The sequence below is a fragment of the Triticum urartu genome, chromosome 7A (genome assembly GCF_056163025.1).
Source record: "Triticum urartu cultivar PI428250 chromosome 7A, HENAU_Tu73, whole genome shotgun sequence".
Taxonomy (NCBI): Eukaryota; Viridiplantae; Streptophyta; class Magnoliopsida; order Poales; family Poaceae; genus Triticum; species Triticum urartu.
Window position 1 is genome coordinate 69148499 of NC_141879.1, and position 9767 is coordinate 69158265.

General features: G+C 47.8%; 1 pseudogene; it reads right to left on the minus strand.

Moving 5' to 3' along the window:
- Window positions 1-680: 680 nt before the first annotated feature.
- Window positions 681-2229, minus strand: LOC147957885 (uncharacterized; annotated as a pseudogene).
- Between the last annotated feature and the right edge of the window lie 7538 nt (window positions 2230-9767).

The window sequence follows — 9767 nt, forward strand, 5'->3', positions numbered from 1 at the left end:
ATACACATCTCCTTCTATCTCGCCGTTCAAAAACGTAGATTTTACATCCATATGATGTACTTTTCATGATTCCTGAGCCGCGAGACCGATGAGTAATCTCACCGACTCCATCTTTGCAACGGGAACGAACACTTCTTCGAAGTCCATACTTTTCTCTTGCACATACCCTTTGGCCACAAGCCTCGCTTTGTGCTTCATGCACACTTCGACATCTCTCTTGACCTTGAATTCCCACTTGAGCTCCATAGCCTTTTCATTGTTGAGAAGATCCACAAGCTCCCATGTATTATTGTCATGGATCGACCCCACCTTTTCTTTCATAACATGACGCCAACACTCCTTCGTATTTGCGTCCAAAAATTTTGCTGTTTCCTCGGCGCTTTCTAGACACCGCCGTCCACTTCCTTCCACTTTTACCGGGCCAATCGTCCGAACAGTCTCCGGATAAAGGTGTAACACCGGCTGTAGCATTATGGGTGTAGGTGATGGTATCCTTTCTTCTGTCGTCAGAGTTAACTCAGGTCCCTTAGAGCCTACTTCCTCCGTGTACAGAGCTTCTTTTGCCTCCAGGGCCACTTGAAGAGCCACAGCACGTGATGGGCGTAGCCCAACACGTTCTGCCCCAAGCTCTCCTATTGGGTCTGCTGCCTCTAAGTGCAACCCCTGTGCATTCTGAAGCATCAAGACTCCTCGGCCAGCTTGATGCACTGCTGCCGCATCTTCCATTGGACCTCCAGGCTGCTTCTTCTGGGCCTCGCCCTGCTGCTCGCCAAGCGCTCCTGCTCGCTGTGAGCGAGCCGCCTGAGGAAGCTGGCTTCGGCCCTCCTAGCCGAGTGCTCGCAACGTGTGCTGATCCCGAGCGATCTTGACTGCACGACAACACCACGCCAGTGCAAGTTACCTTTTCATAGACTTCTGGCGTCACATACACCTGAGTAGCATCCGTGACTGCCTTTGCCCTAGCATCAACAAATGTTGCATTTGTGTATGTTGATTCTTTGTGGACTTTCGACGCCACGTACGTCTTTGTTTTATCTGAACGCATCGCACGGAGACTGCTTCTTCATGGCTGAGCACACGCAGCAATCGTTGCTTTCGCTCCAGCAAAATTAGCACTTATGCCCGTAGCATCCATGAAAGTTTCGGAATCACCCCCCGTGTCCGTGACATCGACACGAGCTTCCGAACCATGATCTTGAGAGTAAACTTTTTCTTCACCGAGCGCGACAATTTCTTTAGCCGACGGTTGAAGACCTGGATCCTTCTCATCCACGAGTTCGCTCATCAATATCATGTCACCATCATCTCCTTGCTGGGCCATGAGTGCCTTCTGCTTCAGTGCTTCCTCGCAGTCAGCCTTGAAGTGACCGAGGAGGCCACAGTTATAACACCTCACTTTCCTAATGTCAAACTTTCTCCTCGGTGGTGGTGCAGCCTCATCGTCTGAGTCGTCGTCCAAGTCAGCGAAGTTCTTTCTCCCCGAACGCTGCTTTCCCTTCTTCTTGCTGCTGCTCGTAGATCCGCCTTGCTTTTCCTTTGACAAAGCGGCCCACTGCGCCCTTGTATCACAACCTCGTCGTTCTCCCCGTCCCCAAGACTGTACCGCATACGCTCATCGTGAGCCTTGTACCGTCCGACAAAATCGTCGATGGAGAGAGTCGCGAGATCGACGCACTACTCGATCGCCGTAACAATTTGCAGGTACCGAGGAGGGGCCACGCGCAAGAACCGCCGGACAACCGAGGCCTCCGTGAGGTTCTCTCCAAGCGCGCGAATCCGATTGACGAGAGTAGCCACCCCTGAAGCGAACGCATCCACGGACTCATCATCGCCCATGACCAAAGTCTCGTAGTTCCTTAGGAGAGTTTGGAGATTGCCTTGCTTGACACGGGTGTGTCCCTCGAACATGAGCTTCAAAGTATCCCACGCCTCCTTCGCCGTTTCTTTGGCGATTAGGTGTTGGTGGACATCCATCGGCATCACCGAGTAAATCGCCGATGCCGCCTGCCGATCCTTCCAGTGCTCGGCTCCCTCCTTCTTGAACGCGTCACCGCCTGGGTCGACTGCGTCCCATAGCTCGTTGGCGCGGAGACCACACTCCATGAGGGCCTTCCAGACCCCGAAGTTCTCGCGATCAAATTGTGGGTACGATGAACTCGCCGGAGCAGCAAATACTTTAGCCACACCGGAGTACTCCGCCAGCTGCTTGTTCTTCTCGTCGTCCGCCATGATCCTCTATTACTAGAAGATCAACCTTGCTCTGATACCAATTGTCGGCCCAGATAGCGTCGCCGAGTACTTTCCGGCAACGGCGATGACCGACGACGAACAATGACGAAGAAACTTGCTGACTGAACTCGACGAATTACTTTTACGCCTAGGTGCACCGTGCGCAAAGCTAGCTTACTCTAGCTAGTCTGCTCCTGATCGATCTAGGTGAATATACTGTAACCAACGTCAATAATACACGCACGTACACAGCGGCCGGACGGCCGGAGAACAACGCACGCACGCAAGACTTGGCTGATTGCCACAGGAACGTATCGTCCCTGTTTGATCTGTATTGATTCACAAACCACGGTTCAAAGAGTACAGGGGTACATGAGTATTTATATTAGCTAGCTAACCTGCCAACTAATCTAGTCCTACTCGCTGAAGGATAGGAAACCTACACGGATACATGCATCTATACGTGCACCAGTCGGACACGGACAAATATGTCGTGTTTAATCCTAACAGCCGCACACCACGTCGCCCCAACTGCCCCAGCGACCACCCGGAGACCGTGCCGCCGAGCAGCACGCCCCCACCCCCCACAACGACTTCTCTCCAAGCCAAATCGCCGAGCACCAGGCTGCCGTTCACCGTCGACTCTCCAAACTATTTGCAAAACCGTCCGCAGCAGATTAGGAAAAGACGGGGAGGTGGGCTGGCGGAGTGTCGAGTAACAACTCATAAACGGTAAAAATACCTCGACCCCATCGTAATCTTACATCAAGGGATGGTGGCCTTCTTTTTCCTTCGGCGGGCTTAGCTGACGCAAGACATGGCTCGGTCAAACGACCAGGGTGAAGAATTACTTATTCTTCACCCTGGGTTATTAATAGAGTTTACATATATATATATATATAGTGTTACTATTCATCATCCAAGAGTGCAGAATAAGTTATTCTTCATCCGAGATAATCTTACGATCATTTCATAATTAAGTTACGTTTCGAATTCAAATAGTTATATTCCTATTGATTCACTACGTAAAATTTGACATAAAAAATAAAAATATAGGTGATAAGACAAGAAAATTTACAGTTTATGTGTATTTTAGACTATATTTTTACGTTTGTAATTTTACATAATATAAATTATTTTTTACGGCGATTATATATTTTCTTACGGTCCCTTTTTACGTCGGAAATAAGACAAAACTTACGGAATGTAAATTTACGGTGCATTGATGGTAAAATAGAGGGGGTGAAGAATAACTATTTCTCACCCAGAGTGATGAATAGCGCGACCCTTCGGAGCCAGTGGCATTAGCCTAGCTAATTGATGCCTTCGGAGCACGATAACAATTGAAAGTGGTTCATGGGGGCGATAGTGGATAATAGTATTCTTCTTTGGGATCTATGACCTGATCGAGCAAAAATCCCGCTATTTCCTCTTGAATTGCTTCTATTCTGTCCTGTGCTAGGAGCTTGCCCCGCACCTCTTTGAACTGTTAAGAAGGAGATCAATATGCATGTGTATTAGTTGTATGACTAGATATCGATAATGGTATAAAAATTGTGAATAGTGTTCTGACAATCGATATCGTACCCACTCCTGTCTTTGAGATTTGCTCCTTTCGGACGCCATCATGCGAATGTTCTCGCAAACGTAGTATGCACATAGATCATTCCCCGGCGCCTGCTTCAGGGCCTTTCAAGAATGGAATTTGATCAGATAATAATTAATCAAGCATGATAATTTAAGAGATGGCAGCTAGCTAGTACTACTTAATTACTTACCTTGGGTCGATACCATTTCAGATTTTGTTTCCATGGGCCTGGAGTGGCCCTGATGAACTTTACCCAAGCCCTGCCCGCCGACAAAGAAAATGAATAAATGGGTTATTAAATAGTTGTTATTAGGAAATGACGAACTAATTAAATAGGCCGAGATATAGTTAATAATGATTGAAATTACCTGTTGACTATCCCCTTCACGATGGTGTAGTCACTTGCTTTCTTAAGTAGTGAGTCTAGTACTTCAATTGTTCCTTCATCAAATTTAATGATTAACAAGATCCAGTAAAATCTGTATGCACACACGTTTGCATGTCTTAATTAAGCGGGCATATGTAAGCAAAAACATGTAGTTAGCTAGTAGGGAAAAACAGAATTTGTAGTACAAGACAGTGTGACTCACTGGAAGTTGTAAGGAAGCAGTATATCTTCATTGTATTTGAGTTCCTTGAAGAACTGTAGCATGCTTTCCTCTACATTTTTTTCGTGATATGGATCTATTTTCCATGTGTATTCATTAATGGTATTTGGGTCAACGAACTCAATGCCATAGCGTCCACCTTTTTTCATTTCATAAATCTTCATCCTGCATAATACCACAGAAAAGAAAATAGTGAGGATAATTACAGGTAATGGTTAATCAAAATGATCACTACAGCTAGCTTGAGCCTTAAATTACAGAAAGAAATCACTTACAGACAATAGCAACTGACGATAAATTTGTCGAGTGCGTCTTGATTGTATAGCTGAAATAGTTTTGAATACTCAACGGTCACAGCTTTCTCATGGTAGTAATGATCCTTGTTGACATTCACCATGAGGGACTCTCGATTGGAAATCTTGGTAATGTCCATGTACCATTGATGCAATTCATACATTCTCGTTGGGAGCTTATGGACCTCTCTGGCTCGACCAAAGGTTGGCTCCGGGAATATTTCCGTTTTATTTCCTCCTCTCTAGTCGGAGACATGGGCTCGATGTCGAGGAGTTGTCCAACAGCGATCCTGATCGATTCAGCCTGCGCAATATGCTCCTCGGTTATTACCACATCGCTCACCCCGGGAACGTTAACGGTTTGCCCATAATAATATTGGGCGCGCCTACTCTCATGTGTTGTTGGCACAACAAGCGGGGGGATTGATTGCGCCGCCTGTTCTCCCAGTTGGGGAACGGTTTTACCGCTCCTTTTGCCAGCTGATTTGCTCGAGCTCGAGCTCGCCTCTTTCTATAGACGTGCTCGATTTAACTTCTTGATGTGGCGCTCATAGTCTGTGTCAACAGGTTTGGGAGCTGGTGCTCTAGCCATACGAATGAAGTGGTCAATCTTTTCCACAGGCACTTTCCCCCTTGGCGGCGGTGGCGGTTTCGATGCAAAATGGGCTTCCACCTCGGCCTTCGATATGGCTACGTTTTCCTCCTCGGACTTGTCGTAAGGCCTCTGCGGAAGAGGCGCGAGGCTTGGACCATATTGAAATCGCTTGCCTCCGCCTGTACCTCCAGTACTACCTCGACTTGTACCGCTACGCACCATAGCTGAGGCGGCTCTCTTTCATGATTGCTGAGGCGGCGAAAACGGCTGACGTGGCTGAGTTGGAGGAGGAGGAGTGGCCTGAAGCTGTGTCGGACTTGGAGGAGGAGTGGCCTGAAGCTGTGCCGGACTTGGAGGAGGAGTGGCCTGACGCTTTGCCGGACTTGGAGGAGGAGGAGTGGCCTGAAGCTGTACCGGACTTGGAGGAGGAGTGGCCTCACGCGTTGGTGGACTTGGAGGAGTGGGAGTCTGCTGACTCGGTGGCGGACTGCGACGAGGAGTCGGATGACGCGGTGTCGGTGGCCTTCGAAAGATGATGCAATCCTTTCTCCGTAGGATGATACGATGGTTGGCCTCTCCTAGTGTGTGCTCATCGTCACCTCCAGGAATGTCAAGCTCTAGCCCCGAATATTGGTCCACCACCTCATCAACCAAGACACGAGCATCTCCCACTGGAATCGGGTTGCAATGGAAGGTTGCCTCGGGGGGATTTGTAAAAGCAAGGGCGTCCGCCACCTTCATGGATATGTTCTTCATTTTGAAGTGTAGCTCGCAGTTAGTGTTCTCCATGATGTCATCCATTGGGTAGCTATCCAGCAATGCGTTGCCCGAGGCGGAACCCACGCTGCTTCTCGGCATGGATGGGACGGTGCTATCCAATGGTGGATCATCCGCTAGCTGCTGAGACCCCCTTTGCTGGCTAAGTGAGTCGATCTGCTCATGCTGCCGCTGGAATTTGACTGCCAAGTTCGCGTGCGCTGATTCTAGGCCTTGAAGGCGTTCATAGTCTAGCTTCCTCTGCTCCTCCTCCATCTTCCTCTTCTTCTCCTCCGCAATCTTCTTTCTCGCACGGGTTCTGTAGTCGGTGTTCCAGTCCGAAAACCCGTCATACCACGGAATAGCGCCCATGCCTCGTGTTCTTCCCGGGTGTTCAGGATTTCCCAGGGCACGTGTAAGCTCGCCGTTCTCTCTGTTGGGCTCGAACAACCCCGATCGAGCCTCTTCTATTGCAACAAGTAGCTTATCTTTGGCTCCGTCCAGACATGCCTTCTTCGAAACTTTGCATGTCTTCGGGTCCAACTCCCCCCATGCGCATAGAACCAAGTCCTGCACCTGGGGGGCCAGCTCAATGTTTCTGGAGTGACACCTGCATCCAGGATCTCTTTCTCAGACTTATCCCACTTAGGCATTCCCACTGCATAGCCACCTGGCCCAGCTTATGGAACTTATCCTTTTTTGCGGCATTGGCCTTGTTTATTCTCGACCGTTCCTTAGATAATTCCGAATCCTTTAATTTCACGAAATCATCCCAATGAGCACTTTGCTTCTCTAGTGTTCCCTCAAATACTGGAGTCTTCCTTCCTCCGTTGATGTACTTGTCCCATTCACGAATCTTGTGGTTCTTAAATGCAACCGCCATCTTTCTAAGAGCAGCGTCCTTGACTTTCTCCACATCTGCATCTATGAAATGATCTAGTAGGGTGAAATGTTCCATGAGCGTTTCCCAAAGCAGAAGTTTTTGTCTGTCGTCGACAAAAGTAACTCCTGGACGTGGCTTTGCTGGCTCTCTCCATTCTTGAAGGGAGATCGGGAGTTGGTCCTTCACAAGAACTCCGCACTGACGAATGAACTTGTCCGCAATCTTCTTAGGTGCTAATGGTTCGCCATTAGGTCTGATGGCCTCGATATTGTACTTTACGCGCTCCTTCAACTTTTTGTTCGGGCCACGTTTCCTGTTGCCTGAAGATTTGCTCGATCCGGATGGCTGAAAGAAGAAAGATCGATTCGTTAATATATCTTCAAGTCATTTAAAACATGTGATGATCACCAGATGCCTGCTTATATAAATATATATACCTCGCCGGTCTTTGTTGTTTCAAGATCAACATTTTCTTCGTCATGTTCATAGTTCATGAATTCATCAATTCGGTCGTCGCGATCGAATATCATATCACCCTCCCCGGTGTTGTTTAGATATTCGGAGCCGTCATAATCTTCTTCATTCTGATCATCATCTGGCCCGCGAGGATTGCGTATGATATTGAACAGGGCCTCTTCTCCCTCTCTGCCGGTATTGTCTGCCATAGGTTTTGTTTAACTAATCCAAAAGAAATATATTCAAATTACAATGCATGGATGCAATCAATTAATAAGGAAAAACTGAATCAACCATAGTACATAATAAGCATCATCGAATATAATCTCGAATACGTCGTCTCGAATAATAGATATAATCTCGAATACATCGTCTCGAATAATAGATATAATCTCGAATACATCGTCTCGAATAATAGATATAATATCGAATACATCACTAGCTAGCTAGCTAGCAAGCTAATAAAGATCGAATACTACAGAGTAATCTAGGCCACTCACAGTTCCTGAGGTGCGGGCGGTGGACACCCAAAGAGAAGGAACCATCACTGGATCATAGCTCGGGTGATCTCCCAAAAGAACCTGTCAGGTATTGGAGAACCTGACGTCCATAGCAGCCATGTAGCGATGGACGTGCTCGTCCTCCTCCCTGACACGGCGACGTACCACCTCCGGCGGGGCCGGCTCCCTCCGCACCGAAAGTGGCCCACGCGAACGCCACCAAAGGAGATGAGGGTTGACGACGGGACCCGGGGTCGGGTTCCTCATCAAGCGTTGCGCCCCTGAAGGTAGCACCTCCCAGTGCCAGCCCGGCGGAGCCCAGTCCCGGACATGGGTCCTCTGAAGCAGGACGTCGTCGCGAACGTGTCGACGGCGAGGATGCGGGCCGGGCATCGTCGACAACAAATACTATATGCCGCAAAAGTAAAGTAACATTTTTTAAATGATGGATTGTGATTTCATATATGCAAATTTTAAATTTTATAACTAAAACTAACATTTCTAATATTTCTGTAACTAAAACTAACATTTCTAATATTTCTATAACTAAAAAACATTTCTATATAACTAACATTTCTAATATTTATATATAACTAACATTTATATATAACTAACATTTCTATAACTAAAACTAACATTTCTAATAATTTTATAACTAAAAAACAGAAAGATTGCTAACAATTCTATAACAATGTGTGTGTGTGTGTGGTTGGCGGCCGGGGCACAGCTCACCGGCGAGGTGCGACGACAGTGGGCGGCGACGGGGATGGGGACAAAGACGGAGACGGGGCGGCGACGACGGGGACGGGGCGGCGACGACGGGGACGAGGACGGGCCGGGCGGGACGACGTACGGGAGGACGGGCCGGGCGGGGACGACGGGAGGACGGGGCGGGGCGCGGCGACGGGGACGGGGACGGCGACGGCGACAGACGGCGACGGGGACGGCGATGGACGGCGACGGGGGCGGTGACGAGGGGCGGCGGCGACGGGGCAGAGGAGAAAGAAGGAGGGAGAGATGAGAAACTGACAATTTTCTTTGAAGTGTTTTCTTTTATAGAACAACCTTTAGTACCGGTTGGAGCCACCAACCGGTACTAAAGGTCTGTTTTGGCCAGGCCAAGCGGTGGGAACGGCACCCCTTTAGTACCGGGTGGTGGTTCCAACCGGTACTAAAGACCCCCCCTTTAGTACCGGTTGGAGCCACGACCCGGTACTAAAGGGTGTGCGCTGCCAGGCGAGGGGCGCAAAAGTTTAGTCCCACCTCGCTAGCCGAGGGGCACTCGCACCTGCTTATAAGCCCCGCCATCGCTGCTGTCTCGAGCTCCTCTCTTAAGCAGGCCTTCTGGGCCTACCTCTTCTGTGATGCCCTGTTGGGCCTACTGGGCTAGTGGGCCTGCATCTTGGCCCAACAGTGGCCCAGTAGGTGGGCATTTTTTTCTTTTTTTGCTTTATTTATTTTTGTTTTATTTATTTTAGAGTTTTTTTTGCTGTATTTAGAGTTTGTTTGTGAATATTTTTTCTTTAGGTACAAAAAATTACAAACTTTCTGTTAGTACCGGTAGTTTACAATTTTGAATAGTTTAAATTTTGAATTATTTGAAAATTGTGTGAATCACTAGTTTGTGAATAACTTAACTTTAAAAATAGATTTTTCAGTGATTCTTTTTTCTTATGTTTAATATTAGTGTGTTTTATCATTATATTCAATTTGGTAATGCTTAGGTTATTTAAAAAATGAAATGCCTTTGTAACGGATGAGTTTTCGTCCGAAACCGTGATACTTTGAAAGAGATTGTCCATTTTGTACACGAAGTGCATCCAGTTTTTGCGGTAACCCTCTCTACTTTTTTGCACATG